Here is a 24,915-nt window from a genome sequence, read left to right on the forward strand (position 1 = left end):
TGGAGCATGTGGCTCAGACTGTTCAGATGCGGACCCCCACTGTACTTCCCGGGCTGGGGCAGGGGCAGTGGTATGCAGGGGCCTCCATTTCCCCAGCCTCTCCCTTAGGCCTAAGGTTTTCCCCTGGGACCAGACACACAGCCCAAAAGTTCGGTGCTAGGCCTTTCAAAAAGGTTATGGTAGTCATGACTGCTGGTCACCGAATATTTCCAGTTGGCTCCCCTGGGGGGATGTGGCTGCATTGTGTTCCCTGGCCTCTTCTGGTTGGATCAGGCCAAGACGTTGTCGTTTCTGGGCTGAGTGTTTAATTATAAGTTGGGACCTTCCAGGGATTTCTTTCCCTCCACTATGGTGATGAGCAATATTTGAGAAGGTGGCTAATATATTAGTCTACAGCCGGGAGACACTGCATAGGACCTTCAACCAACCCTGATAAGCATGTAACAGGAGCATAAAAAAAACCCTTTGCTGTAATAAGTCCGGCAGTTTGGGGGTCGATCGCTACAGCAGCTTAACCTCACCCACCCTGACTGATACCAGGACCCGGTGGAGGCTGGCCAGGCATGAGGCCAGGTGTCCCTGGCTGCATGTGGTGTCTGGTCAAGCCTGACTTCTCCCCTCGGGGAAAAGAAGGGACTCCGGGCTCCCACAGAGAATATTGCCCTGCAGCTCCCATGGGCCAAGTGCTGGAGAACTCGCACTTGGCTCTGGAGTTCCTCCACGGCCGCGCCAGGGCCTTTCCTCGAACTGCTCAGGGAAAGCTGCACGGGGGTTGTTTTCAGCTCTGAGGTGCTCCTCTTCTCCTGTTGTGCGGCCAGGAGGCTCTGCTGGTCTCCAGGACCTGGTGGCTGTGGACCAGCGCCTGCCCGGCATTCCGCCCGGCAGCGCCCCAAGACAGAGCACCGTGAGGGAGTGTCCGTGGGGCTGGACGCTGCCGGGAGTGGCCTCAGCAAGCCAGGAGTTGTCATACACTAACGATCCACGACGATCTTGGAGTTCCTTTATAACATTCTCATGCTCGTTTGAATTTTAAAAGATTGTTTGGACTTATTGACTACTGAAAAAATGATGACTCAATGCTTCAAGACCTTTCTCTTGCTCCCACACCCCTCGTTACTCGGGGCCGCCCGTTGCGGTGGTGGGGAGGTCCATGCCTCAGTCAGAGAAAGCTAGCTCTGGGGTCTCAGGGCTGCTGAGTTTCCATTTTTTTTTTCTTTAGATTTATTTATTTATTTGTGTGTGTGTGTGTGTGTGTGTGAGAGAGAGAGAGAGAGAGAGAGAGAGAGCAGGGGAAGAGACTGAGGGAGAGAATATCCAAGCAGACTCCCGCTGAGTGTGGAGCCCGACAAGGAGCTCAGTCTCACGAGCCATGAGATCATGGCCTGAGCCGAATCCAAGAGTTGGATGCTTAACCAACTGAGCCACCCAGCCGCCCCTGAGTTTCCATTCTCACCCAACCTGGAGGTCAGCTCCTGAGGTGGCATAAGAGAGCTGGGGTAAGGTGGGCATGTAGCAAATATGTAGAGGAAGATTCAGTGCCCTGGCATCTGTGATTGCCCTTCATACTTTCTAGAACCTTCTGTAGCCTCAGTTATTCTACTATGCTGATGTCAAAACTTGCCTACGCTGAAGGCGCCAGTGACTGATGACAGCTTAGAGAGTGACCCATCCCAGGGCCCTGGCATCTTCCATGGGGACAGAGCTCTGAGCGTCAGGAATGAAGGCTTGAACCCTAGGGCATTCCAGCCTTCCTCAAGAGAAGAAAAGTCTCTGGGCCTGGATTCTCTGGGGCAGAAAAGTGAGGTCACCTGGAGCTGGTAAAGATGTGGAGTATAGCAAAAGAATGTAGGTGGGCCTTACTTTAAGCAAACTCCAAATGTGGAAAAATCCAGACTTATATGAAACAAGCATCAGAGTTTGTTTTTAGATTTATTTTAAACATTCAATAACTGAAGTTATTGAATTTCCCCATAACTAAGTTCCCCACAGCTTTTGAAAATAGTTAAGAGAATTAGATTTCTCACCGTGTACGTTAAAGAACACTGTGCAGAACATGGCCCACCCTGGCAAAGACATTATTAATTATAATAGAAACAAGCTTATTACTAGATCTGACTCATTTTTACGAGAGATTTTGAAGTTTTATAAGGCTAACACTTGAGTCATCAATTTTGGGTGACCTCGTAATGAATACAATACCGCCTTATGGTTTTCGGGAGTTGGGGGGGAACCTGTCACATCAAAGCCAGTCAGCTGAAATTAGGAATATTTTATAGGGGTACCGAGTTATTTCTAGCTTGGCTAGGGACAAAACCCACTCAGTGAGAATTTAGTCGACAAGTCCATACTGACTCACTAGCAGGTTCTCAGCCTCGTACTGGGCAGGAAGAGTATATAATCAAGGCGACCATATTTTCTAAACAAAACCCCCAGGGTTTTTAGTATCACAGAGGATTTTTATGTCATTTATTGGTGCTAAGAGATAGTCTGACAGATGTAATTTTTGGACCCTAGCTCTAGAAAAATCTGGGACAATTTAATAGATTCCTGTGGATACAAGGGAATAACTGAAATTAAAACTGAACAAGGGGATGCCTGGGTGGCTCAGTCAGTTAAGCAGCTGCCTTCTGCTCAGGTCATGATCCAAAGGTCTTGGGATCAAGTCCCGCATCGGGCTCCTTGCTCAGTGGGGAGCCTGCTTCTCCCTCTGCCTGCTGCTCCCCCTGCTTGTGCTTTCTCTCTCGCGGATAAATAAATAAATAAAATCCTTTAAAAAACCCAAACAATTGTCCAAGGAAAACAAGCACGCAAGTAAACAAGCACGCAAGTTCATTTGTTCAACAAAAACTGCTCAGGGTTCAGCACAGTGATGACGGATGGATCACTGCCTGAAAGGAGCTCCCTGTTCAGGGGGGGACCGATGCGTACACCAGTGATGGGAGGAGCATGAATCTGGAGACAAAGCCAGTAGAGGGAAGGAGTGCTACGTCTTGCTGGGGGTGGGGGGCAGTGGGCAGAGGTTTCTCGAAGCACACAACTTGAACCCAACAGTGAAGGGTCAGCAGGAGTTTGCTGGGCAGACAAGGTTGGGGGAGGAACATTCCAGACAGGAATTAGGTCTGAAGCATGGGGGAGGGGATGGAAAATTAAACAACACACTTCTAAATAACTCATAGAAATTAGAAAATACTTTGAAATGAATGATAATGTAAGAACATATGCAAAGTCTGTATGTTACATTTAGATAGAAACTTAAATCCTTAAATTCACATATTAGAAAAAGAAGAAAGATGAGAAATCAGTAATCTAAATTACCATTTCAAGAAATTAGAAAAAGAACAATAAATGAAACCCCCCCAGTTGTAGAAGGAATGAAATCATAAAGATAAGAACAGAAAACAAATGTTCAGGGGCGCCTGGGTGGCGCAGTCGTTGAGCGTCTGCCTTCGGCTCAGGGCGTGATCCTGGTGTTATGGGATCGAGCCCCACATCGGGCTCCTGTGCTGGGAGCCTGCTTCTTCCTCTCCCACTCCCCTGCTGTGTTCCCTCTCTAGCTGGCTGTCTCCCTCTGTCACATAAATAAATAATAAATAAATAAATAAATAAATAAATAAATAAATAAATAAAATCTTTAAAAAAAAAGAGAACAAATGTTCATAGATAGAATCAGCAAAGCCAAAGTTGGTGAGTGAATAAACCAACACAATTCATAAGCCATTAGCAAGAGTGATCAAGAGAAAAAGAAAGAAGATACATGTGGATAATATGAAGGCTGACAAATGAGGGGCCCCTGGCTGGCTCAGTCAGTAGATCTCAGGGTCAGGCTCAAGCTGCATGTTGAGTGTGGAGCGTACTTAAAAAAAAAAAAAAAAGAATGACAAATGAGAGAGTATTTCAGGTCCTGGAGACACCAGAGATACAGGAGGAATATTATGAACAACTTGATGCCAAGACATCTAAAAACTTAGATGGAGTTTTCAAGGAAACTGTCAAATTCCTTGAAAAATGTAATTTATTTAAATTGACCAAGAAGAAATAGAAAATTGAATATTTTCACATCTGTTAAATAGACTGTCGACCTAGAAAACTTTCCGGAAAGAAAACTTGAGGCTCTGATGGCTTCATTGGCAAATTCTTCCAAATGTAAGGAAGAACTAATACGAAACACATATACAGCCTTCCAGAGAATTAGGAAAACAGGGGATTCTTCCCAACATGTTTTATGAAGGCAAGGTAACATTGATATTTAAACCTGACAGGGTAAGAATGGACTAGTATAGGCCAATCTTTCTTATGAACTGGACGCATCTGAGAATATCGAAACGGATAAAAGATCACCACCAATCAGATTTATTCCAGGAATGAGTCAAGGTTGATTTAACATTGCTCCATATAATTCATCACATTAATAGAATAAAGGAGGAGAATCACACGATCATTTTAATAAATGCAGAAACAGCGTTTGAAAAACTCAGCGTCTCTTCGTGATGAAGAAACACTGAGCGTACTATTCATGGGCAATGTAGTTTCTTACCGCTGCTGTAACTACCTCAGATTTGGGGGCTTAAAGCAACCCACATTTATTATTTTATGCTCTGTAGACCGGAAGTCCAAAATCAGTTGACATGAAGGTGTCAGCGCGCCCCCTGGGGAAGAATCCATTCCTCGTCTCTTCCAGCTTCCGGTGGCCCCGGCATTCCTCGGTCTGTGGCTGTATCCTTCCAGCCTTGGCCTCCATGTCGTGTTGCCTTCACTTCTTTTGTCCACGTCAAATCTTCTGCTTCTCTCTTATAAGCACACTTGTGATTGCATTTGGGGCCACCCAGATTTTCCAGTTCAAGATCCTTAACTTAATCACCTCTGCCAAGACCCTGTTGTCCATATAAGGGAACATTTACAGGTTTCAAGGATTAGGACTTGATATCTTTGGGGGCCATTATTCAGCCCTCCATGGAAGGCAAAGTTATTAACCTGATAAAGGTGGTTAGAAGACTTTCCTAGCAAGCATCACATTTCATAAGAAGATACTGGAAGGTTTTCCTTTGAGACTGGGAAAGAGGAAAGGACATCCAGAGTTACCATTTTGTTTTTTTCTTTTTCTTTTTTTTTGAAGATTTTATTTATTTGACAGAGTGAGACAGCCAGCGAGAGAGGGAACACAAGCAGGGGGAGTGGGAGAGGAAGAGAAGAAGCAGGCTCCTAGCGGAGGAGCCTGATGTGGGGCTCGATCCCAGAACGCTGGGATCACACCCTGAGCCGAAGGCAGATGCCTAACAACTGCGCCACCCAGGCACCCCCAGAGTTACCATTTCTATTCAACTATGTTTCCAAAGTCCTGGCTAGTGCAGTAAGGAGAAGAGAAAAAAAAAATGAATAAAAAAGCACAAATAATAAGAAAGGAAGAAATAAGATTGCCATTAATCACAGTTGGTAGTATTGTGTGTGCAGAAAACCCAAAAGAATATTCAGATGAACCATTGGAATGAAGTGAATTTGCCAGGTCGCCGGATACAAGATGACAATAAAAAATCAATTCTATTTCTATATGACAGAAATTTAAAAGGTAGAAACACTTCGCACAATTCTATTTCCAATAACATACAAAAACCCAACTACCGAGGAGTAAAAATAACCAAAGATGTACAATATCTTTCTATAGAAACCTATAAACCATCACTGGGAAAAATTAAAGACCTAGAAAGTAGCGGGATATATTAAGTTAGTAGAATGAAGGGCTAAGTAGAGTAACAGTAGCAGTTCTTTTCCCATCTTTATAGATTGGGATAATCTCAACCAAAATCATATACTTTTTTTGTGGATATTGACACACGGATTCCAAAATTTTTATAGGCATGCAAAAGGCCAGGAACAGCAATACACTCAGGAAGGGGAACAAAGTTGGGTGTATATAGTCATCAGACAGGGTGGTAGTGATGGGCGAGTAAGTATATGGATCAACGGAACAAAAGAGAAAGTCCGGAAAACAGATCTACACATACGTGGGGACCTGATTTATGACAAACTTGGTGCACATAGTGAGGGAAAGAATGGTTTTTCCAGTGGGAGAGGCTGGGTTAGTGGATACCCATTGCGAAAAGGTCTAGACTCTCACCCCATACTCCCAAATTAATTCCTGGTAGACTGTAGCTCTGAATGTAAAATATAAAATGATATGTTTCTGGAAGAAACCTTTAAAGAATACCTTTGTGATCTGGTGAAAATGTAACGATTTACTAAAGAGAATGCAGAAAGCACTAAACATACAGGTGAATACTGATAAATCAGACCGTCATAGTTAAGGATTCAGTTCATCCAACAACAGCTTTAAGAAAGCTGAAGGTCAAAGAGAAGATATTTGCAATGCATATAATTAACAAAGGGTTTATATCCAAATATAAAAGTAATGCCTACAGATCCGTGAGAAGAAAGACAGGCAACCCCATAGAAGAATGGGAGAGGAGCAGGCATTTCACAGAAGACATTGTCCAAATGGCCAATAAATGGGTCCATACAACCACCCTGGAAAATTTTATGTCAGTAACTACTGAGACAGAACGGGTGCATGTCTATGACCCAGCAACTGTGCTGCTAACAGAAGTGCGTACATGAGTTCATCGAGGACAGGCACAAGAATTTTCTAGGGGCGCCTGGGTGGCACAGCGGTTAAGCGTCTGCCTTTGGCTCAGGGTGTGATCCCGGCGTTATGGGATCGAGCTAGGAGCTCTGCTAGGAGCCTGCTTCTTCCTCTCCCACTCCCCCTGCTTGTGTTCCCTCTCTCGCTGGCTGTCTCATCTCTGTCGAATAAATAAATAAAATCTTAAAAAAAAAAAGAATTTTCTTAGCTGCTTATTCGTAATAGCCTTAAGCTGGCAACCACCTAAACCTTCTTCAACAGCAGCTTAGATAATGAATATTCACTTAGCAGAATACCATGCCGCTATGAAAGGAAACAAACCCCTCTCACATACAATAGTGTGGCTGGATATCACAAACAGCAAAGGGAGAAAGACACGTAAAATCCAAAAATAGGCCACAGACGGGGTCAGAAGTTGGAATAGCAGTTACTTTGGAGAGAGGATGTTAACAACGGGGACGAGGCACAGGCGTGGGTGTTGGGGTTGCTGGTAATGATGTTTCTTCTTTTTGTTTACAAGGGAAGTGCTAAACATAACCTAACTTTTTATTTCAAAAAATCTCAAATCTATGGAAAAGTTATAAAAATGGTACAATGAACGTTTTTATTCTACAGGTGTCACCAGTTGCTAACATTTTGCCACACTTGTGCTCTCTCTCTCTTTCTGTGTGTGTGTGTGTGTGTGTGTGTGTGTGAGGTTTTTTCTGACTCATTAGAAAGTTTGTGGGAGACATGCCGGCACTCTTAAGTATTCCAACATGAATTTTCTAAGAACAAAGGCATTCTACCTAACCACGACACATGAGGGGAGCTTATCAATGATATGATCCAGTCATTTATTATGCAGTCTGTGTCCTGTATTTCTCAATTCTCCCAATAACGTCATCGTTAGCTGTCTTTTATTTCCAACATAGGGTCCAGCCAAGGCTCGTGCAGTGTATGTGGTGGTCACGTGTTTTTAGGTTGCTTTAATCCAGAATACTTCTCCAGTCTTCTGTTTTCTTTCTCACCAAAAGTATGTAAAGTCCACAAATAGCCCAAAAATGTGTTAACAGGATAGTGGTTTACTTTTGGAGAGAAGGATTTGTCTGATTGTTTCCTCATTATTTGAAGTTCAGTATTTTGGCAAAATGACTACCTAGGTGATACTCTGTCCTTCTCAGGTTTTATGTTATATTATATTTATATTTACGTTTATGTGTCTATATATAGGTGTGTTATACGTGTTTGTCTTATGTCCGTGCATGACAGCAAGAGGCAACGATGGCTCCACTGTTGATGAGACTGAATTTGATTATTCACTTAAAATGATGTTTGACAGATTTTTCTATATCCTTTTCCCCAACAATCCTCACCTTGCAAATTCAGCACCCATTACTGATTGTTCCCAAGATCAATTATTACACTGATGGTTATAAAATGGTGATTTGATATTTCTATCCGTCCTTTTACATTTATTAGTGGGCTTTTTTGGAAAGAACAGTTTTCCTTTCTCCACCTAAAGTTTTTTAAAAACAGTATTAACACAGATTCGTGGACTCTTTCATTGAATGAGCCATAACACGTTCTTATCTTTATTTGTTTGGATGCTCAAATCGTGCCAAACTGAGCTAGCGCCAGACCTTTTCAAGCGGGCCCTGTGTTCTGCTGACACGGACTCACAGTGTTGGAGCTCTCTCTCTCTCTCTCTGGCACAAGATGCTGCGTCATTCACCTTTTAGGTTTCCTGCCTGGCCCTGGAATCATCCATTTCTCTAAGAGTTCCTGGTTCCTTTTAATGGGATTTAGTAACCACAATACAAGCATGAGGAGTGCTCATTGCCATCGCGTCGTTGTTTCTAGCCCTTTCCAGAGGCAGGGTCAGGAAATGTGTGTGTGCCTGTGTGTGCACGTGCGTGGGTATATCCACACCGCTGCTGACAAGTCCAGTCCCTCTCTAGGGGGAATTCCAGTTCCTTGCCTTCCTCCACTCTACATCAGTATCCCCTGCCCCCCACAGTTAGAGCCCTGGTTCCCCCAAACATCAATATATTTGCTTATTGGCTCAGAAATAGATTTTGTACGTTATACCAAAGCAACTTAGCAAGTGAAGTTCAATGTCTCATTGTAGTTCAATATCTCTTTTCTTCCCTTCGAATACACAGCACTGCAGATGTTTTCTTTTTGTGGTCATGGTATCAATATGATATACCGTCAGGTTTTGGGGTTTTGTTTATGTTTATTTTTAGATTTATCTCCGCATACTTATTTTTTTTTAATGTAAAACATTAAAATGATTCAAAAGTCAAGGCAATGTGAAAATGTATGTTCAGGGAAGAGCCACTCCCTATTCCAGCCCTCCACATCTCATTTCCATCCACCTCTGAATAATGTTCTATTTCTCGATCTGGATTACCTGGGTTACACAGGTGTGGTTTTTTTTTGTAATTCATAAAGATGAACACTTATAATTGGTGCATTTTTGTATGTTTCCTACATGAATAAAAAAGTTTAAAAAATAAACCCACTGGAATGTGCCAGCCGGTATTTAATCAGAACAGTGGAATCACTGTAAGTATTCTTATATTTAAAAAAAAAAAGATTTTATTTATTTATTTGAGAGAGAGAGGGAGAGAGCGCACAGAGGGAGACGGAGTGGGAGAAGCAGACTCCCCGCTGAGCAGAGAGCCCAATGCCGGGCTTGATCCCAGGACTCGGAGACCATGACCTCAGCCAAAGTCAAAAGCTTAACCAACTCAGCCACCCAGGTGCCCCTCACTGTAAGTACTACTGAATAAGGGAATTATCATAGAAACAAGACTTTGCACAATTACATGATGAGCTGGTAGACGTAACAGTCCAGGAGAGGGAGTTGGAGGATCGAAGATGGTCACGCACAGCAAGGTGGGAACAGAGATGAAGGGGAATCTGGGAGGCCAACCACTCTGCCACTAGGATGGGACCTGGAAGGGGCTGGCGAAAACTTGGTGGAAAATTACCACTTCTGCTTAGCTACCACTTCTTGTGCTCGGGCAGGTGTCTGGTGGCTGCCTTGGGGCTACTGGTGATAGACGGTGCTGGTGGCTGGGAAGGAAAGCTGGACACAGCAGCGGGGAGCACAGGTAAGCCGGGACCTGCCGACACCTGTGTCTGTGTGTCCCAGCACCAAACCACCCGTCTTTCCGAGCGTCATGGCCGCTGCCTCACTTCCACCTCAAGTTCCTTTGGCCAACTGTCACTTGACCTACACTAGGGAATGATTCTGGGGAAGTAGTTCCATCTGTACCAAACACATGCAAAGGTGCTCGATATTACTAGTCATTAGAGAACTGCAAACTGAAAGCACAATGAGATTAAAACCACCTCATATAATGGCACACCCATTAGAATAGCTAAAACTAAAAAGACTGAGCCTACCAAGTGTTGGCAAGGATGTGGAACACGGATGCCCTTGGTCAGACTGTAAAATGTCACCACCACTTGGGTCCAGTCATTCCACTCGGATGTATTTAGCCAAGAGAAATGAAAGTCTCTATCCAAAGATTTGCCCGTGAATGTTTGTAAGAAGCTGTATTGATGATAGCCAAAGACCGGAAATAACAGAAAAGACCAGAACAGGTGAGCGGTGAGCATTAATAGAGCTCTATGCTAGAACAGTACCCGGCAAGGGAAAGAAATGAACTATTGGCACATAACGACAACAGGGACAAATCTCAAAACATTTCTGAGTGAAAGAAGCTAGACAAAAAAGGACATAAAGTGTAATTCCACTTTTATACCGTACTAGAAAATGCAAAGTAAGCTAGCGGAACAGAAGGCAATCAGAGCGTGCTTTGTTCCTCTTGTTCCCGCCAGGGTAGCCCCCGCTGATCCTCTGCGCATGGCCGCGTAGGTTCCGCTTGCCGGCCTTCTTTGGGCTCTCCTGAACCAGTCTGACCGGCAGTGCTCCCCCAGGAGCCGGCCCGGAGCTCCTGAGCCACCAGCACCCCATCCCGGCCAGTGTGAGCCCCCACTCTCCAGAGCCCGGCCTCCAGGCTTCTCCATTCTGAAAACTGCAAGCTCCTTCCTTTTCTCCTCTCAGCTCCTGCGGTTAGAAGCCTGCGTTGCCCTGCGGTTCCTTCTCTTCGCTTGCACGTCCTGAGGACGACTGAACCAATTCCCCACTTTACATTCTCTCCGTGGAAATGCCCAGTGTTGTTTCTGATTTCTGACTGTACCTTCATGGGCAGATCTCTCCTGATATGTGACTCACCTTTTCACTTTCTTTCTGGAGGCTTTTAGTACAGAGAAGGTCTTCATTTTAGGGAGCTAGAGTGCATCGTCGGTCCTTTATTCATGGTTTTTATGTGTGTGTCTTAAGGAAGACACCCTTCTCCTACGCCAAGTTCCTTAAAGGTTTTTCTCTTATGTTTTCTTCCAAAGTTTAAAAGATTTGTCTTTTATATTTAAGTCTTTGATCCACCTGGGGTTTATTCTGTGTACGGATATCCGGTGGTCCTGGCACCGTGTACCGGAAAGCACATCCCTTCCCACGGCTCTGCCCCCCACGCCACCTCCCCATATAGCAAGTTTCTCTCTACCAATGGCTCCGTTTCTGGAATCTTTATCCTGCTTTATTGGTCTTGTCTGTTTGTCCTTGTGCCAATGCTACACTGCCTTACAGCTTTATAAGTTTCCATAGCTGATAGGTCTAGTTTCCTTGTCTAGCTCGTTTTCTTTAGGAAAACCCTAGCTGTCCCCAGCTCTTTCTCTTCCCGCTTAACCTTTAGCACTCGAGTGTCAAGCACTATGAAAATCATGATTGGGATTTCGCTTGAAATTGCATTAAGACTACAGATGAATTTGGGGAACATTAACATTTTTATCAAATTATTGTTTTGTCCTAGCCAAAAACATAGCATATTTCCTCGTTTGCTTAGGTCTCCTTTAATGCCTTTTAAGGAAACTTTAAAATAGTGTAAGCAAAGGTTTTGGGGGCACCTGGGTGGCTCAGTCAGCTCAGGTCATGGTCTCGGGATCCTGGTCTGCTTCTTCCTGCACCTCCCCCCTGCTCGTGCGCTCGCACTCTCTCTCTCTCTCAAATGAATAAATAAAATCTTAAAAAAAAAAAGGTTTTGTACAGCTTATATTTATTCCTAGGGATCCTGTATTTTTGTTACTATTTTACATGACATCTTTTCAAATATTTTATTTCTAATTCTTCATTTCTGATGTATAGAAGTAGATTTGATTTTAATAATTTTATGTTTTATCTTGAAGTTTATTAAACTTGGTAATTCAAATAATTTGTAGGTTATTTTCCATCGAGATAATCATAGTATCCATGAATAATGAGTGCTTTGTTTCTTCCATTCCATTCCCCTCCCCTTTTTTTTGCCCTGACACACCGTCTCTGGTTTTAGGTACAATCCTTGCCTTGTTTCCAGCTCTCGAGAGAAGGCTTCCAACATCGCCCTACCGAGTATCATGATCCATGGAGGTGGATTTTTGTTGTTGTTGACGCCCTCCTAATGGATTTTGTGTCTTTTTTTTTTTTTTCCAACAAGAGGAATTTTAGTATGGGGCTTTCTCAGGTTCCTTCCCTGCCTTTTCCCTTCTCAGTAAGAGAGGAGAATATTGCTAAGAGAGCCAGAAGACCAGCAAGGGAGAGCCGCTGGTAAGGTCATCCTGTGGCCGTGAACCGGCTCATCTCTGGCAATAGAGAGGAGCGCCCCGACTTGGGGGAATGGAGGTGCCGAAGTTTGAAGGAACGGACATCAGAACACCAGCAGTGTTCGCTTGGCTGGGGGCGCCTCAGATAATCTGTGTTTATTCCGTACTTAGACGCCTTTGTGAAGTTTGCTCTCTGTCCCTCCGTCCAACAGGTTTATCGCCTGCTAACTTTTATGCTTCACGTCGCGGTGGGCACTGCAGAAAGATGCGGAGACATTGCTTTTTATTTTTTCAACAAGGAGGACTTACTACCTGTGGCATAAACCTAAGGCACTGAACTCGACTGAAGGAATAATGGGGAGATACTCCCCACCCTGGGCTTTCCTTTGCAAGTCTGTGCTCCGCGAGCATGGGTTTCCCTGACACACACGCCAGGCACTCTCATGGCCTCTGTGGCCCTCTGGGCAGTGTCCTCTCTCCGAGCTTTTGAGATCAATGGCCTTTTGATCTTGGAGGTGTGTTGGCCGGGGGCCTGCCAGGTTCGCTTGCTAGGGCTGCCGCGCTGTGCCTCAGGACAGGGGTCCGTCCAGCAGAGGCATCTCTGGTCTTGGTTCTCGGGCACAGTGCCTGCTGTTCCAGCTGGGCTGACCTTCTGGAGGGAGGCTCCTTGGGACAGTTGGGGCAGCTTCGCGGGCGTCCCCTTCCAGGATGCGGGTTGCAACCTCTCTGGCTAAATAATTCCAGTACTTTGGGTTTAATCAGGACCCTGCCAACAGCCAGGAGGTCACTGTGGTGAGAAGACAGAGCAGAAAGGAGACGAGCAACAACCCCCCGCCCCCATTCAACAGTGTGGGGGATGGGGGTGCAGAAGGCAGGCCTCAAGAGGGTGGGGCTTGCTGAGGACAGTGAGGAAGGCAGAAGGGGTCCAGCTCTTCCCAATGAGTTTTCAAGCAGTGCCTTCAAAGTGGTGCTAAGAAAAACGAGCCTGCAAGATTGTGAGCAAAGAAGTTTCTGGGAGCCAGAGTTAAATGGGGAGACCTATGTGAAGGAACAGGGCCAAAAGGTGCTAATTTCCTGAAGGGATACTTCCCACATCTCCAGAACTTTCTAAAAATAAATGGAATTTTCAGTGCGCAAGGCAGCTGGATGTTGCAATGCAGGTGAAAAGGTATTTATCAGACTCTTAGCAAAGCAGGGGGTATAGCTCAGGGGTAGAGCATTTGACTGCAGATCAAGAGGTCCCTGGTTCAAATCCAGGTGCCCCCTGACGCAATCTCAGTTTTAGTCCTTTGTGAAAGCGGTGGGGGATAGAAGGGAAGCTCTCTAAGTCATCTCTTTTTTTTTTTTTTAAGATTTTATTTATTTATTTGACAGAGACAGCCAGCGAGAGAGGGAACACAAGCAGGGGCAGTGGGAGAGGAAGAAACAGGCTCCTAGCGGAGGAGCCTGATGTGGGGCTCGATCCCAGAACGCCAGGATCACGCCCTGAGCCGAAGGCAGACGCTTAACGACTGCACCACCCAGGCGCCCCTCTCTAAGTCATCTCTTGAGCTGGGACAATGGAAAGTCCCAGAACCAGGAATGTGGTTCGAGCCATGACTGCGTTGTGTTGTGAAGGTGATATATGGACCCAAGGTGTGTCTGAGCAAGAGAATTACCAGGGAACATGGTTAAACACATGTATTTCCCAGGCCCTCAATCCAGAGAGTCTGGTTTACTGGTCTGAGCTGGGGCCCAAGGAGCTTTATTTCTCATTAACACCCTCTTTCTTTTCATCTACCCACATCACAGAAACACTAGATGATTCTCCTGGGTTGCTACATTTAGCAACTGCTGTTCTGGAGCATTCTAAATGTCTTTCTAGGGTAACATCAGTGGCTTTAGATGTCTTGGTCCTGCTCTGGGGGGGCTGCAGGACTGCCAGGTGGAAGGAGGTTGGGGCGGGGGAAGGAGAAGGTGAGCAGGAACGGATCCAGTCTGTGGCGGAGCCGGTCTCATGGACTGACTGAAAATAAACAGAGGTGTTGATGGGGCGACACAGGTGCTTAGGAGACAGCTAGAACAAGTGGGGGCACAAGAGGGGGCAGGGGGTCTACCTGCAGATCAAGTGGTCTCTCCTTCAAACCACGTGTCTCCTACCCCTGTTCAGGTTTTTATTTACGAAGGACTGCCTTTTCACCTCTGGGTCCTACGGAGTTGAGTCTCCCTGCAGGGAGAGAAGGGAGCCCAGACGGTGTGGATCTTTGCCAGAAAGCCCCTCCAGCTTCTTGTGGCTGCAGGCGAACTTCTTCAGGACTGACCGAGGCCCCCTGTTAACATTTACCCTTAGAGCCTTGCAGACGTCACCTTTCCTGTGGGTCGTCCTACCTCCACCACACAGGGCCACCTCCGTGGCGGCGAGAATGGAACTTTGGCTCCTCTCGCAGGCACTGATCCCTACTGAGCAGCGGGCTGTGCCCACAGCAGACCCCTGGGGCTCCAGCCGCTCTGCCCTGAGCTGCCTCTGCAGGGAGCGCCCAGAGCAGAGGGCCTAAAGGAAGGGCGGCCAGGGGGCCCTTCAGGGAGCATGCTGACTGCCAGGAGCTGGCTTTTACGGACAAGGGGCTGTGAGCCACTTTGCTCGTGAGGCCGTGCGCCACCCTGGGGCTACTTCTCTGCCCCCTGCATTCATACAGGGACCCCGGGAATGCACTGTGGGACGTCTGCTTTCCATCTGAGCAGCAGAGACAGGCAGGGCCCACGAGGGTGAGTACACTGCAACATGCTTTCTCAGGAAGATGAATAAGGTGACCAGGGAGTTCGTTAATGCTGGCTGGTGGAATCTCGGAGGCAGACTGGAAAAGCAGTGGTTTCAGCTCTATTCTAATTAGCGCTCAGTTATACTCTGTGCCAGCATCTAGATGGTGGGCCAGTTGTCCCTCAAGGGAGTTCACATTTCAGGTCAATATGCCCACGTCATGGTCACATGGCAGGGGGTGCTTCTCACCCAGCCATTCCTGCAAGCTGTATCAGACTACAATGTGTCAATTTACTGCTCTGTTTTATTCCACTTGAAATTCTTATTCAGGACACCAGGAAACCTCTCACCTTATTTGACCTCTCCATAGACTCAAAGGCAACAACTAAAAGCAAAAATCTAAAGCCAGTCATGCATAATCCCTGGCAGGTTTCCCCCTCCCCGCCCACCAAACAAAGAAATAATAATAGTCAATAATAATATCATTGTGGCTACAATCTGCTTACTCACATAAAATATTAGCCTAAGGGACAAATGCCATTATGTTGTAAGACATAAGGCAGTTTCTTTGCATGTTTTGAAGAGTGTGGAAGGAAGCTGGTGCCTCCTCCAGGAAGCCTCCTTGGCTCTTGCAGAGATGCAGGCAGGGGCAATCAGGACAGGAGAAAGAACGCAAGCAAAGGTGGGACATAAAGTGCCCCCAGAGGTGTCCTGAGTGCCTGGGGACAAAAAGCGGAGGGAGCGGGTTGAAGCTCCAAGGGGAGCAGGGGACAGAGGTGGGAGGGCTTTATATTCAGTGCTCGGAAATTGGTTTTAGTCCACTGAAACCCTCCATCCTTTCTCAGCCCTCCAGACTTTTCTTTTACCCCTCTGTTCTCTGCATCAATTTTCATCTCTCACTGAGGTCAGGTCACTCCACTCTGGTCGGAAAGACACTGCATTGCACCCCAGACCACTCTGCCCTTTCTCCTCCAGGGGAGCACCGGGTGGTACTATTTAATCAACATTATTTCCTGAGGACCCAAGACATAAACGTGTCTTTTCAAGGTAAGCCAGGAGTCTCTGGGAAGTTGCATTCATCAGGACTTTACAACGAGAGATGGTTTGGGATGAGGGCCTGTGAGTGGGGCCAGGAGGGAGAGGAGGGGAGTTTGCCATGAGGAGCTCATCCTTCTGAGGCTGAAGTGGGCTTTGTCAAGGTTCCAACCCATGTGGTTTTTATTTGTAGACTTTACAGATTCAGGACCTAGCAGGTGCAAAGTAATGAGAAGTTCAGAACCATCTGTGTGGATGTTAAGCCAGACTACATGAAGGGCACTTGGAATTGAAACAGACCTCTTGATCCGCACTCTTCTTCTGGAAGTTGAGCCCCAGCGTCTTGTTCTGTTAGTTTTCCTTTGTTCTCAGTGTGCCTCCCCGCTCACCAGCAGGTCTGTTCCATTGTTAGGCAGCCTCCTAGCCCGCCCCCCCCCCCCCGTTCCCCGCCCCAGTCCCCAGCCTGGTCTCTAGCAGGCCCTCCTCATCCCTGACATCCACATCAGCCAGGAGGGACTGGGGATGGAGAAGCTAGAACTGCTTCCTCAGAGTTCATTTTGGCTCTTCTGGTAGCTAGGGAGTGATTAAAGTTTGTGGGAAACCTTAGATATTCAAAGAAAACTAAGCAATTGAAACATGAGGTTAATACTAACTTCAGGAAAAACAAAAAGTTTTACCAGAATTCTTAGTTCCACTTAGCACTGTGAACACTTATTAACTAATAACGAAAATATTAAACATAGAAACATAGAAAATTACTTAACCAAAAGCCGAGATGCAGTTATAATACGGAACTGAGAGGGGAAGGAGGCACATAAGTTATAATCTTCATCATAAAAGTAAGACAGTTGATGTCTAAACTTGATTAAGTTAGATATTGTATATTATGGCATATTTATATTACTTGAAATTGTGGCAGCAAATAGACTAAAAGAAACAGACGAAACGGTAGAGGGTGGTTGCCTGTGGGTGGCAGGAGGGAGACACAAAGGATTGAGTTTTTTGTGATAAGCTTTAAAAACAATGTTTGACTTTTAAAAATAACTGCACAAGATCCTTCAATAAAAACACAAAACACAATATTAAAAGCATCCATGTTCTGTGGGTAGAGGTGTAGCTCAGGGTAGAGCTTTTCACTGTAGCTCAGAAGTTCCCTGGCTGGAATCCAGAAGCTCTTCGTAGTCCTCATGTCTCCATGTCTCCATGGTGGTTCGAGGACAACTCCTTGATCCAGGTCAGGGACTGGAAATCTCACTAACCCCCCCCCACCCAGCTGCCCCCAACACCACCCTGCAGGTTTGATGAATAGACGCACATACTGGAGAGACATCTTCAGATGTAAGTACTGCATGTGTCTCCAAAGAGGTCAGGCAGGATCTCTTCAAGCTGCTGTTCTGTGGTGTAAAATAAGAGAAACACAGACAAGTGAATCTTAAAAGCCCTTCCAGTAGTTAAAGTCAATGCTCCTTCGGGCTGCTGCTGTCACCACAGACTGAACAGCGGAAGATGCAGGCGTGCGGTGGGGTGAGGCTGGGGGCTCTGGGGACTGGGCGAGGACCTCTCTGGGGTGAGTTTATGGAGGAATAAATTGCTGGTTTTTATCAGCTCTCTAGAGACATGTAGAAACTCCCAATGTGTTATAGGAGTTCTGGGTGTGACTATGAAGGTGAAAGGTGCTTATTAGACTTCCATGCCAAGCAGGGGGGTATAGCTCAGGGGTAGAGCATTTGACTGCAGATCAAGAGGTCCCTGGTTCAAATCCAGGTGCCCCCTTCCCTATTGGTTTTCCTCTTCACAGCTGTTGCCCATATTCCAATTTCCTTTCATTCATACTAATTATGATCCTTCCTAAAATCAGAAGCCACAGGTCAGCCCTTGCACAATGGCAATCTGGGTGGATTGCCCCTTGTATGTTTGCCTAGACCAATGCTCTAGGTATCCCTCTTCCTCTTGGAATCTAGCTTTCCCCCCTTTCTGTATATACCTAATTTCTTCAACTCTTATTGGGTCTTCAAAGAGAAGACAGGGATGTATGCTGGGAATTCTGCTGGCCTTTTCCAGGGCAGACCGGAGTAGATACAACAGACTTCCAGGATCAGAGAGTAAATGGTAACCTTAAATCATCACCCTCACCCCTCCTTCCTACCAAAACCAGTTTGGCACAGTGGAGTTATGGAGAGACCTACAGAGACAAATCGTAGCACCCAGGTTCTCTCCATGTAGGATAGACACTTCCCTCTGGGGATCTGTTTTTTCCCACACCAGAGCTCACTCACGTACTTTCTTCAACCTTCTGGGTCTAAAGTCTGGCTTAGCTACTCTAACAAGAGAGACAGACAAGTGTTGCTCCCCAACTACTGGCGCTCTGCAACACTGTCTGAATTAGAGTCCATTTCTGTCTTCACTGAAGGGAGAAAAGTGAAGGGCTGGGAGCCCCGACGGGGTGGGTAATTTTGGAGACAGTTGACCAGGTCTTGGGCTAAATCAAAAAGGCAATGGGAGATGGGTTGGGAGTTCTTCAGGTGGTTTATCTCCTCTTTTCCTTGCTAATGACCCCACTAGGGACTGAGGTCTGGGAAGCCACAGGGCTGAGGGAGGATGTCTTACCATGAACCAGGTCTCACAACTTCCAGAAAGTCAGCCCCGGAAGGGGGCCATGATTTCCTTTTGCAGTGCTGAGTGTTACCAAACAGATGAGAAGTATTAATTATGCAGTATCTGCAGCCTGGGGGTATAGCTCAGGGGTAGAGCATTTGACTGCAGATCAAGAGGTCCCTGGTTCAAATCCAGGTGCCCCCTTATTTATGTGCAAGTTTGGATAGTCCTTCCCCCTGCCTCCCAGTCCCTCTTCCTTTAGGCTCCCAGTTAAGAAGAAAGGGGCCAGGAGGCTGTGCACAGATGGTCCAGTTACACTCACTGAATCACTGAACACCAACTATTGGCGGGTGTCAAGCACTTTGCCAAACTTCAGAGTTGTGAACACAAGTTTTCCTTGCATACATCTAGCAGCAATAGGAAGACCTCAAAACTTCCGGTGGGAAGTCTGGTTTGATTCTAAGGGTCACTGGGGGGAGGTAGGGAGTGTCACCTCAGATAAGTTGCTCAATCTCCCTTGTGCCTCAGATTTTGTGTCTATAAAATGGGGGATAATAATAGTACCGCCTCATAGAGTGTGTGTGTGTGTGTGTGTGTGTGTGTGTGCGTGTGTGTGTGAGAGAGAGAGAGAGAGAGAGAATTTAAAGCATGTAGAACAATACCTAGTACACAGATGTCAGTTTTTATTATTAGCTGCAAATCTGCCCTCAGGTAAATGAACAGATGGTGGCTTGTGAGTCCTTGCATTATTGTATTATTTTGGAGAATGTCTGCTGAAGGCAATGATTTTGGTCTTAGTGGATGTTGAGTTACTCTTTCCAGTGGATATGAAACTCTAGGACCAGTATCCTCTGGAGAAGTTCATAGAACCAGGCCAGCAGTGGCGAGGGGGTGCTTGTCTCTGTTCCCTGTGGCAGAGATGCTATGATTGGTACAAGCTGATTCCCGGCTAGGAGGGGGTCCACGGGGCTTCTTATGCTACTTGAATTTCTTTCCAGTCTCTAAAGAATTGTTCCTATAGGCCCAAATTATGTAATAAAAGCCCTGAATCTCTGTTGAGCTCATAGCATTCGAAACAGCAGCCCATTTCTGTCTGTGGACTCCAGGGCCAGTGAAAGATAGAGGCCACCCTCTACAGCTTCCTGGAAACATTAAGGGAGCGGAAGCATGTTGAATGGCAGTGTGGTTACACCTGAGCTTGCCTGCTCCCCTTGAATCAAAGTGGCCAGGGAGGCTAGGTCTGCAGTTTTGATGGAGAAAGGGTAATCTTTTGGTGCCTGGTGAAAACCAAGGAAAAAATCTGAACCCGTCTTTGGTGACATGTTGGCCAGGTCTTGGGCTAAATCAAAAAGGCAATGGGTTGGGGGTTTTTCAGGCAGCTCTCTCCTCTTTTCCTTGCTAATGACCTCACCAGGGACTGAGGCCTGGGAAGCCACAGGGCTGAGGGAGGATGTCTTACCATGAATCAGGTCTGGCAACTTCCAGAAAGTCAGTCCTGGAAGGGGGCCATGATTTCCTTTTGCAGTGCTGAGTGTTACCAAACAGATGAGAAGTATTAATTATGCAGTATCTGCAACCTGGGGGTATAGCTCAGGGGTAGAGCATTTGACTGCAGATCAAGAGGTCCCTGGTTCAAATCCAGGTGCCCCCTTATTTATGTGCCAAGGGTTTTCATTGCAATAGGATTACAATGGGCTATGGCATCCTGCATTCCGGTCTGCAGGGTTCCTGCAGAGGCTTAGGTTACTGTCACTTAGGACTCTCAGGGCCTGGTGTGTTTGAGGAGAGACCAGGTGAGGGAGGTCTTGGCTTCTCACACAGCTGCAGTACAAGGCCATGCTCCCTCCTCTGAGCCTCACACACAGCCAGTCAACCTATAACACACATCCAATGATCCTCTTTTTCTCTTTTTGCCACTCTTTCTCCTATTTCCAAGGTCAAGTACTTGGCTATCTTCTGCAGGCCTTCTGAGTCTACTAGCTAGTGGGAGTAAAGTTTGATGTCTCAAACAGATTCCCCTGGCCACCTTGGAGACCCATGGAATTGGGAGAAAAGTTGCCTGGTGTTGAAAAGGCTGTGAGCTCCTGAGTCAGACAAAGACTCAGAGCTAGAACCTTGCCTCCGTCCAGAAGGTTCCTGGTCACCGCTCACCCACTTACTGAGGGAGAAGGGTCTTGACATTTAACAGCAGTTCGATGAATAGAATGGCGAGAGAGTAGTGGGCATGGAGATGTGATCCAGAGACCTCTCAGTCCCCTGTCTAGTGTACTAGAGCTAAGCTATTAAGTGTCCTGTCACTGCACAGAGGAATGAGTGTGTCTTCCCAACAAGTGGCTTTTCTACGTTGAAGCCACACCGGTGATTTTGTCCTCCCGAATAAGCAGGGTTGACCTGTAGGCAGCAGGCAGCCTGCCCACTGAAAATGCATCTGTCTTTCTGCTGCGTACTCCCCCTGCCCCTGGGTCCCCCTGGGACACCTGGGAGCCCTCTGGCAGCAGCCCTGCAGCCTCCCCTCCCCCATCTCTCTCTCTCCCCCGGGGCTGGACAAAACCCCAGAGAGCAATCGGCCCCGCTTCGTTAAATTCCTCAAATGCTTCTTGTGCCAAGCAAGAGGCCAGGCCTGGGGGTCCAGAGGTGAGTGAAATCTAGCCAGACGTTTTCTTTCCTCCCTCTTTTCAGAGGCTTTCCTTCTTGTGGGGAAGAATGATTTGCTAGAAAGGAGCCTGGCCACTCCGGGCTGACTCGGTGAGGGCTCTACAGAGATGGTGGGGTCAGGTGGGTCTGGACGGTGAATATCAGGCCGTGCGTGGGAAACACACGCACAAAGAAACAAAGATGCCATGTGTTGGAGTGCTTTCTGGGTCTAAAATGTATGCATGGTGCACATTTGTAAGTACCTGTGTGTGCAGAGTGGGTGCACGTGTGTGTGTGATCATGCATGCAGGGGTGTTTGTGTGCACCTGGAGGAGGTTGGAAGTGTGTGTGTGTGTGTGTGTGTGTGTGTGTGTGCACGATGACTATGCAGGGGACAGGATAGAGGGTACATGACTGTGACCTAAAGTCAGACGTGGACGTTCAACAGAGGAGAGTGTGTTTGTAAGGGAGGTTTCAGAATTCAGACTTTGTTCTGTGGGTCCCAGGGAGTCCTACAGATTGCAAAGCAGCAGCAAGGCCAGTCTCTTCATTTCAGGACATCATTTAGGAGACATTACAGAGAATGCCTACATGACCAAGTTTGCCAAAAGACCCTTCCTTAAGCGGTATTATTTTTTGAGCACCTACTATGTGCTAGTACCATGCCAGGCAGTTTATCTGAAGTTCACTGTATTTGTCACAAGAAACTCATCCCCATTTGAGACGAGGAAACTGAAGCTAACAGAGTTAAAGAACTTGCCCAGTGACACAGATGGAGTAAGGAAGCAGAGCAGAGGAGAAAAGGAATTCCAGAGAAGCTTTCCGGATAAAATATACAGGACTTGGTGACAGATGAGGTGTATGGGACGAGGAATAGTGTGAGAACGTAGAGTCGGATACTGAGGACTACATTTGTCCAGAAAGAGCAACACAGAGTAGGTACAGGGAAGGTGAGAAGCCTAATCTAATTTAGGCTAGAGATCAGAGCAGGCTTTTGGTCAGGGGAAAGAACAAGATGAAGAAAGAACTGAGTCAGTTCTGTCGTGGGGACCAGAGTACGGATGGAGTGGTTTACTTGGAAGGGAGGAAGGGCGTGTTCTCTTTGAGAAGAATGGGAAAGGAGAGGTGAAGAGAGGGGTCTCTGAGGTGTGGCGGGAAAGCAAAGAGCTGTGGTCTGGCTTCTTCTGTCCTGTGTGTTAAGAAGGGGTAGCGTCTTGTGCTGGAATGAGGGCATAGTAGTGGGGGAAGGGAGCATGTCCCTGATGAGCCTGTAATCGAAACAAAGGAGTCAGAGGGTCTGCTGTGGGAAAGGGGTGTAGCTTTATTGGAGCTGTGATCGGGTTCTGCACCTCTGTGAGTCCACCTTTGGTGGAGAGTGAGAAAATTGCTGTCCCCTAGAGACACTTGTCCCCACCCAGGTCAGCACAGGAGAAGTGCTAATGATTTTATTCTCTAGCTCCTTGCTTTTTATTCTAGGCAAGTGCCAATCCAAGGAGTCTAGGTCACTCTCAATAGCAGACAAGGTTGCTGGTTCCCTTGCTTACACTTTGATTCCAGGGTCTGTCAGCCCCACACTCACCATCTTTTGTGTGATCCTATCAGCAAGAGAAATCTGTTAGGGGGCGCCTGGGTGGCACAGCGGATAAGCGTCTGCCTTCGGCTCAGGTGTGATCCTGGCGTTATGGGATCAAGCCCCACATCAGGCTCCTCTGCTAGGAGCCTGCTTCTTCCTCTCCCACTCCCCCTGCTTGTGTTCCCTCTCTCGCTGGCTGTCTCTATCTCTGTCAAATAAATAAATAAAATCTTAAAAAAAAAAAAAAGAAATCTGTTAGCTCCATGGACTCTTGCGGATTTTTACCAGTTACATTCCACAGTGCAGGGATCTCATCTCTCAACTCCCGGGGTCTCTTCCTATAGTTGCCAAAAGAAGACAGTAAAAGAGAGCAAAAGAACCTAAAACTTGAAGGACAAAGAAGATAGACAATTTAAACCAAAATGTTGTCAGTATTAACATTAAATATAAATGTATAAAATACTACAATAAAAAGACAAAGAATGTAACTGGATAAAAAAAACAACTATAGGAGGTTCACAAGAGATAGGTAGAAAATATAAGGATATAAATATCTGAAAAATAAAAGGACAGAAAGATGTAACTATGACAACTATATATCATGTAGCTATATTAATACCAGACAAATAGTTTTTGAGGCAAAAATCATTATAAGAGGGGCGCCTGGGTGGCACAGCAGTTAAGCGTCTGCCTTCGGCTCAGGGCGTGATCCCGGCGTCCTGGGATCGAGCCCCACATCAGGCTCTTCCGCTATGAGCCTGCTTCTTCCTCTCCCACTCCCCCTGCTTGAGTTCCCTCTCTTGCTGGCTGTCTCTATCTCTGTTGAACGAATAAATAAATAAAATCTTTAAAAAAAATCATTATAAGAGATAAAGATGGTCATTTTGTATTGATAAAAAGTTCACTTCACCAGTTAGGTACCACAGTTCTAAATTTGATGCACCTGAAAACAAAGCCTCAAAACATATGAAGCAAAAAATAACAGATTAAAAGGAGAAATGAACAACTTTCTAGTCGTGGGAGAGATCTTTGAAACCCTCTTTTGTGAATTGATAGGATGAGCAGAGATAATATCAGAAAGATACAAAAGATCTGAACAACATGATTAACAAACAGGACCTAATTAACACATAAAGAACCTTACACTCAGCGATTAAAGAACATGCATTTTCCCCCCAATCGCTCATGGAACATTCACACAAATTGACCGTATTCTGAGTGTAAAGCAAGTCTTAAGAAATTCCAAAGTATTTCAATCACAATGAGTATGTATTCTGGCCAAATTAAATTAAAATTCAAGTAACAATAAATAACGGGAAAACCTAACAAATAATTAGAAAATCCCCATCTTCTTAGAAATTAAAAACTATACTTCTAAATAATCCAGGGGCCAAAAGGGAAATTTCAATTGAGTTAAAAGTTGGAAAATATTTGAACTACACAATTATGAACATACCAGATATTGAAGCTTGTCAGTTGCAGCCATAGCAGTGTGCAGAGGGCAATTTAACACCTTCCTGCACCCACAGCATTATGAAAAGACAAGGTGAAAATTAACTAATTCTTCATCTATCCCCCCAAAAATATAAAAGGGACAGTAAAGGGGCGCCTGAGTGGCTCAGTTGGTTGAGCGACTGACTCCTGATTTCGGCTCAGGTCGTGATCTCAGGGTCGTGAGATCCAGCCCTATGTCGGACTCACATGCTGGGTAGGCATGGAGTCTGCTTGGGATTCTCTCTCACTCTCCCTCTGCACCCGCCCCACCCTCTCTAAAAAATTAAAAATTAAAAAAATGAAAAATATTGAAAGTAAAGCCAAAGGAAAAATAAAGTAATAAAGACAAATTAATGAAAGCATTAATTAATTAAATAGAAAACAAATATATAAGAAATAGGGCCAATGAAGCAAAAGTTGCCCTTTAAAACAAATAATGAAAATGATCACCCAGACAAGACTGATAAAGGAAAAAGAGAAACCACTAATAACCAACATAAGAGATATTTGAAAGGATACATTATTACACTTTCCAAAGACATTAAAAAGATCATGGGATTATATTAGGAATGACTTTGTGCC

The 24,915-nt window shown here is 45.8% G+C and overlaps 4 non-coding genes across 4 annotated transcripts; all 4 read left to right on the plus strand.

The window, feature by feature from the left end:
* The first annotated feature begins 13,459 nt into the window (after window positions 1-13,459).
* Window positions 13,460-13,531, plus strand: TRNAC-GCA (transfer RNA cysteine (anticodon GCA)). The gene has a single exon. It is a non-coding gene; the product is annotated as a tRNA-Cys (tRNA).
* A 4,207-nt stretch (window positions 13,532-17,738) lies between these two features.
* TRNAC-GCA (transfer RNA cysteine (anticodon GCA)) lies at window positions 17,739-17,810 on the plus strand. The gene has a single exon. It is a non-coding gene; the product is annotated as a tRNA-Cys (tRNA).
* A 954-nt stretch (window positions 17,811-18,764) lies between these two features.
* On the plus strand, window positions 18,765-18,836 carry TRNAC-GCA (transfer RNA cysteine (anticodon GCA)). Its single transcript has one exon. It is a non-coding gene; the product is annotated as a tRNA-Cys (tRNA).
* A 1,375-nt stretch (window positions 18,837-20,211) lies between these two features.
* On the plus strand, window positions 20,212-20,283 carry TRNAC-GCA (transfer RNA cysteine (anticodon GCA)). The gene has a single exon. It is a non-coding gene; the product is annotated as a tRNA-Cys (tRNA).
* The last annotated feature ends 4,632 nt before the right edge of the window (window positions 20,284-24,915 follow it).

The sequence above is a fragment of the Ursus arctos genome, unplaced genomic scaffold (genome assembly GCF_023065955.2).
Source record: "Ursus arctos isolate Adak ecotype North America unplaced genomic scaffold, UrsArc2.0 scaffold_3, whole genome shotgun sequence".
NCBI classification, from domain to species: domain Eukaryota; kingdom Metazoa; phylum Chordata; class Mammalia; order Carnivora; family Ursidae; genus Ursus; species Ursus arctos.